A 7,347-nucleotide genomic window follows, 5' to 3' on the forward strand; every position below is an offset into this window, starting at 1 on the left:
TACGGGATCTACAACGGTATCAACTTGGACTACGGGTCGGTCCTATGGCAACAACTCATTCAGAGTCTGTCTTCTACATCTCGACATTCTGAGATTTCCTATGCTCGATTTTGGACTCTCATTACAAAATGGGTGATGGACAAGTACCAAGTCCCCATTGTTGTTGGGTCTCCAATGTCTTCGATTGGTACTTTCCATACCATGAAGATCATTGTCTCCGATGCCTCAAAATTTCAATTCATTGGCTCTATTCCTGAGACGATGTATGGAGATGTTCCTGCCGACAGCCGGATTATTCGAACCTACAAGGAGTTTCGACGCTCTGGTCCGAGAGAGCTTACTCCTGAAATGCTCAAGTCCATCCATGAAGCCGACAAGCTTGCGCCAAGGGGAAAGAAAACTGACAGAGGCAAAGACAAGCAAGTTGGTAAGGGAGCGAAAGGCCCTTCTCCCAAGAAGCGTAAAACTACACAGACTGTTCAGTCTCCTCCGCTGAAGAAGAGAAAAACTCAACCAAGGCGAAAGCTGATAATCACTTCCTCCTCAAGCGAATCTGAGGAAGAGAATTTTGGCTCTGACGGATCTCGTCGTGGTAACACTCCACCACGATCGCCTACTCCTGAAATTCACTTTTCCACTTCTCCAATCTCTTCTCCACCAATTATCATTTCTATTTCCATTCCCCTCATAACCTCTACCACTCAAATACCATCCACCTCCATCCCAGTACCCCCTCCCATCTTTACCGAAGCAACCACCACCACCGCAGAAGTAAGAACCAATGTATCTGATACAGGGGTTCCTACTGACGCACCCAAACCCCCACCAACTACCGAACATACAATCCAACCCGAACCTACTACAACTACCGAGCCTCCACCCTCACCACCACCCTCATCTCCTGCTCAGGCAGCAGAGGAAGAAGAACCATTCCTCGACGGGGAGGATATGACATTTGATTCGGTCTATTACAGTCCGTTTCAGGTACAGAGTGATGACGATGATGATGCTCCCGTTACCAAGAAGCATCTCAACGAGCTTCACGATAAAATAGATTCGCTCATCGCCTCCTCTTCTTCATCTCAATCTACCATCTCTGAAGCTGCCATTCAGAAAATTGTTGATGCTTTTTCCAAAGCTCATCAAGTCTCTCTAGACTCCGCCACTGCAGCCATTGATGCCTCAACCAAAGCCTGTGAGGCAGCGACCGAAAAAGTCGATAAACTATTCACTGATGCTTCTTCTCTGTTACAATCTTTACAGGAATCTGCTGAGGCCACCAAAACGAAGCTGGAACCCATTGTCAACCAGCTGGCTACCTCCGTTGCATCAGAACTGAAGTCTTTTGCTTCTCTTCGTCAGACTCTCTCAGACGACAATTCAGCGTTTAAGGCGACGATTGACGAACGATTGACTAAGCTCCATGAGGACCTTGCTGCTGAAAACTCACTCATTGACGCTCTTGCCAGAAAGACCACCGCTCTGAAGGTCAAGACTATTCAACTCTCCAATTCTCAAAAGGAGATTGAGTCTCTTCGATCTGAAAGAGATGTGATTTCATCGTGTGTTTCGGATGTCCACGCATCCCTTTCAAACATCCTGGAAGCACATAACCCGATACTCAACTATTCTGTGAGGCGTACTCTTGTAGAAAAACTTGCTCCTGCCCTCTCTCTCCTAAGCAAGATTGAAGGGCTCCTTGATTTCGTGTCCATTCCGAAACAAGGGGGAGAAAAAGAAAATGTGTCTCAGCCGCCTCCTACTTCAACAGCAACCAAAACAACAGAACCTCCTCCTACAGGCCAAGCCTCAGGTTCGGGAGTTAAAGACAAGGGCAAGAAAATTGCTGAGGAGAGCGATGATGAAGATAAGGAGACCATTGCCGACCTTCTGAAGAAGCATGGTCGAGATAAAGATGCCGACATCAGCGCTCGTGTAGCTAGAGAGGCTGAAGAAGACAGAAAGAAGCTCACGACCTTCTTGAGAGCAGGAAAACTCTTTTTCCTCCTTGGACTCTTGAGAAGTTTCTGAAAGAAGCTATCGATACTCCAAGCATCTTGTGGCTAGAACCGGTGATCTCTCTTGATCGTGATAATACTGTCGATTCTTAGTTCGACATGCCACTGACCCGAAAGGCGTTCATATTTCATGCCTTTGACAACATTGCTGAGTTCCCTCATCCTCATCCAAAGGTTGACAGGGACTTAGTCGAATTCTATCTGAGGGCCGCTCAACCACACTACCAAACATGGAGCGCTCAGAAGATTATCAATGTTCGGGTTCTAAAGTCGTACAAGGAAGGAAACTTCACCAACGTTCGGTTTAAGGTGCTGAGAGGATCTGCCAAGACCGAACATGCCATCTCGCTTGCTGATCTTCCCAACTTGAATCCACACGATTGGATCATCTTGCACAACATCCTTCTTACTAATGAAGCAGAATATGGTCCGATCATCGACCACTTCAAGAGGATGCTTGTTTGTTACATTATGGAAGTCGCCAAGATGGATCAGGAGATAGCGAATGTATTCAAGAAAAAGCCTACCATATCTCCTGTTGGCTCAGCAAGTGACCTAAACATGATGCAGATGGGAAAGATAGACCCGAAGAGAAACTCCGTTATGTTTACCAGAAACAAAGGCCAAAAATGCCTGTTCGCTTTGGCAGACAAACATCTCTATACCACTGCATGTCTGGAACATGTCTTAGCGATCATTCATCGGTGCAAGCAGAATTCGGCGGATGACAAGCAATACTTTGATGATATGATTCAATGGTACATTCGCTTCAGACAGACTATTCTCTCACTCATCGCTCGTCTGTTTGATACAACCAAGAAGGTTCCAGCAGCTGGTCCAAGCAAGAAGAAATGATAGTCTCGCTCCAAATTGACGCAAAGGGGGAGATTGTTAGGTCCAGTTTAGTGTTGCGTCCTTTGGGCTTGTTAGCTAGTCCAAGTTTTGTCTCCGGTATGGGCATGTCCATCCATGAGTTTTGTTTAGGGTTTAGTATATAAAGATGCTTGCATGCATTCTTAACGTAAGATTGAGATAGATTTGATAGCGTACAAGTTCTTATCTTTTGTAACCCTAGAATCCTCTACAGCGGAAGTTCTTTATCGAGCTCTGCTGAGGATTGAGTTAATCAAATCATTCGACACATTCAGATCCATACTCGTGTTTTTACATTACTGTTTCTGTTTTATTATTTTACCTGTTACAAAGATCTAATCGATCAAAGAGTTTTCGAATTCATCAAGCTTCATAAACCAAAACTTTAAACACTTACTTAAATAATCCCCACAACCACTAAAAGAAACATTCGTCGTAGAAATGGCTAACGGAAAGACCGAAAGCTCTAACGACATTTATGTACCCTCATGTTAGACGATCATTCATTCCCAATCAATCTCATACCAGTCTCGATCAAGAGTTTCGATGTCATTGTTGGCACGGACTGGTTGAGTCTTCATCACGCTGATATTCTATGCTTCGACAAAGCCATTCGCCTAAATCCACCGAATCACGAAACTCTGTTAATCTACGGAGACAAACCCGGTACGAGCCTTCATATCATCTCAAGTATTCAAGCCCAGAAATACTTGCGTAAGGAATATCGTGCCTTTCTTGCACACGTCGTCGACACAAACCAGAAAGCGAAAGATCCAAAAGACATTCCTGTTGTGTGCGATTTCCCTGACGTCTTCCCAGAGGACCTTCCAGGTTTACCTCCCAAACGTCAGGTTGAATTCAGAATCGACCTAGTCCCAGGAGCTACCCCCGTAGCTAAGTCGCCCTATCGTTTAGCGCCTGCCGAGATGCAAGAACTATACTGTCAACTTAACGAGCTGCTCAGTGAGGGATTTATAAGACCGAGCTTCTCACCCTGGGGAGCTCCGGTCTTGTTCGTGAAGAAGAAGGACGGATCGTTCCGTATGTGCATCGATTATAGGGAACTCAACAAACTCACGATCAAAAATTGCTACCCTCTTCCCCGCATCGACGACTTATTCGACCAACTACAAGGGGCGAGTTACATTTCTAAGATTGATCTTAGGTCCGGGTATCACCAGTTACGAGTATTTGAGGAGGATGTGCCGAAGACAGCCTTTCGAACTCGTTACGGGCACTATGAGTTCGTAGTGATGCCCTTTGGACTGACTAACGCACCCGCAATGTTCATGGACTTGATGAATAGGGTGTGTCGTCCATACTTAGATCAGTTCGTTATCGTCTTTATTGATGATATACTCGTCTACTCTCGGAGCGATGAAGAACACAGGAATCATCTACGACGAGTCCTAGAAACCCTGCGATCGGAGAAGTTGTACGCGAAGTTCTCTAAGTGCGAATTTTGGATCCGAAGAGTTGAATTCTTAGGACACATGGTTAGTGAAGAAGGAATCCATGTGGATCCGTCCAAGATTAAATCTATTGAGAACTGGTCAGCACCGAAGACGCCTACAGAAATTCGTCAATTTCTAGGCCTCGTTGGCTACTACCGCAGGTTCATTCAGAACTTCTCTCGGATTGCGAAACCTCTCACCGTGTTGACACAGAAAGGCGTAACATTCAACTGGGAAGAGAAACAGGAGAAGACATTCCAGACCCTGAAGAGAGCTCTATGCACCGCACAGGTATTATCCCTTCTCGAAGGAACAAAAGATTTTGTGGTATACTACGATGCATCAAATCAAGGGCTCGATTGTGTCTTGATGCAACGAGGTAAGGTCATCGCCTATGCCTCCAGACAGCTAAAGACACATGAGGTAAACTACACCACTCACGACCTCGAGTTAGGAGCGGTCGTCTTCGCTCTAAAAATCTGGAGACATTACTTGTATGGAACGAAGAGCATAGTATACACTGGTCATAAAAGCCTGCAGCACATACTGAACCAGAAAGAGCTCAACATGAGACAATGACGGTGGGTCGAGCTACTCAACGATTACGACTGCGAAATTCGTTATCACCAGGGAAAGCCAACATGGTAGAAGACGCCCTAAGTAGAAAAGAGTATTCTGGTCAAAGAGTCAAGTCGTTAACAATGACTATCCATTCGCATCTATCTGCACAAATTAAGGAGGCTTAGCTCGAAGCCTTAAAGCCTGAGAATGTGATAGGGGAATCCCTACGTGGAATGGATAAGAGTTTGGAGGTCAAGGGTGACGGAGCCTATTATCTTATGGACCGAATCTGGACTCCACGCCACGGAGGTTTTAGAGACTTGGTCATGAAGGAAGCGCACAACACTCGATACTCCGTTCACCCAGGTTCAGATAAGATGTATCTGGATCTCAAAAAGCTTTACTGGTGGCCTAATATGAAAGCAGAGATTGCTACCTTCGCGAGTAAGTGCCTTACTTGCGCAAAGGTTAAGTTCAAATACCAGAAGCCAGCGGGTCTTCTCCAACAACCGGAGATACCGGAATGGAAGTGGGAACGGATCACCATGGATTTCATAACCAAGCTACCCAAGACAACGGGTGGGTTGGATACCATTTGGGTCATCGTCGACAGAATGACCAAGTCCGCGAACTTCCTACCCATCAAAGAAACAGACAAGATGGAGAAACTCACAAGAACATACATTAAGGAGATAGTACGACTACATGGTGTCCCTGTATCTATTATCTCTGATAGAGATAGTAGGTTTACTTCGAGATTTTGGCAATCACTACAAAAAGCATTAGGGACGAGGCTGGACATGAGTACAGCCTACCATCCGCAGACTGAAGGACAAAGTGAGAGGACGATCCAAACCTTAGAAGATATGCTACGAGCCTATGTGATCGACTTTGGTAAATCGTGGGATACACACTTGCCTCTTGTGGAGTTTTCCTACAACAATAGTTATCATACGAGCATCAAAGCAGCTCCATTTGAAGCCCTCTACGGCCGGAAGTGCAGATCTCCTCTATGTTGGGCTGAGGTGGGTGACACTCAGTTAGCTAAAGGACGAGTTCCTGACAGCACTCTCACGGGTCTGGAGATCATCAGAGAAACAACCGAGAAGATTGTACAAATTCGCGAACGACTAAAAGCCGCTAGGGATCGACAGAAAAGCTACGCAGACAAACGAAGAAAACCCTTGGAATTCCAGGTGGGAGACCGAGTCCTTTTGAAGGTCTCACCCTGGAAGGGCACGATACGCTTCGGAAAGCGTGGAAAGCTAAACCCAAGGTATATAGGGCCTTTTGAGATTCTCGCTAGAATCGGCCCCGTAGCTTACAAACTCAACCTACCTCACGAGCTAAGTAACATACATCCTACCTTCCATGTCTCAAACTTGAAGAAATGCATGTCCGAAGAGACTCTCGTAATTCCTCTTAACGAGATCGAAGTCAAAGAGAGCCTCAACTTCATGGAAGAGCCTGCGGAGATTATGGATCGAGAAGTAAAGAGAACAAAACAAAGTCGCATCCCAATTGTGAAGGTTCGGTGGAACGCCAAGCGAGGACCGGAATTCACTTGGGAGCGCGAGGATCAAATGAAACTCAAATATCCCCATCTCTTCGCTTAGTAGTATTGTAATAGCTTAACTGTTTGAATTCTAAATTTCGGGACGAAATTCCATTAACGGGGGGATGATGTGACAACCCAAAGTTTGTTCCGTTAAATTAAACTGTTTCCGCTAACGGAATATGTCATTTTAAAAAAGTTCCGTTAATATTGGGATCGTCAAATAAATAAATGTTTATTTATTTATTTAATTATATTCCATGTGATTATTGTGGTAACAAAATAAATAAAACTAGTAAATTTCATTTCCATTTATTTGGAAAATGTTATTTTTTTTACGACCATTTAACCCAGGTAAATAGTTTAAACCTCGTTAAGCTTTAGCATCGGGTAGTCGTATACCGGGTGCAACACCCGAGACTTATATATAGGGAGTTGAACACTTCATAGAAGTTTTTTACCACTCTAGATCCACTCTCTCTCTAGCTCGTTTTCGACTCAAAACCGCAAGTTTCCGACTCCAAAACGTAAGATCTTCTACCCTAACTTGTTCTAAACATCATTTCTTGTTGCAATAGCTCAAAAATCACACAAAATGGCCATCAAAAAGGAGTTTACGGCCTAAGAACCTCCTTAGGCCGTGAACCCCTAAAATGGTGCCCAAAGTCCCAATTTTCCTTCATTTGAGCTTAGAAACTAGTTGTGGATTTAACCTAGAAGTGTTTGAACCTCAAAATAAAAACGTTTAGGGCATAAAAGAGGGTTTACGGCCCAAGCACATGCTTAGGCCGTAAACACCCTCTAACCATGTAAAACAAGTCCAAAAACACTTCCAAACCCCCCCTTAGACTTAAGATATGGCTTAAGGACTTGCCATTTTGGACTT

Source organism: Lactuca serriola, chromosome 3, assembly GCF_051521515.1.
Source record: "Lactuca serriola cultivar US96UC23 chromosome 3, Lser_US96UC23_V15, whole genome shotgun sequence".
In the NCBI taxonomy this organism is placed as follows: domain Eukaryota; kingdom Viridiplantae; phylum Streptophyta; class Magnoliopsida; order Asterales; family Asteraceae; genus Lactuca; species Lactuca serriola.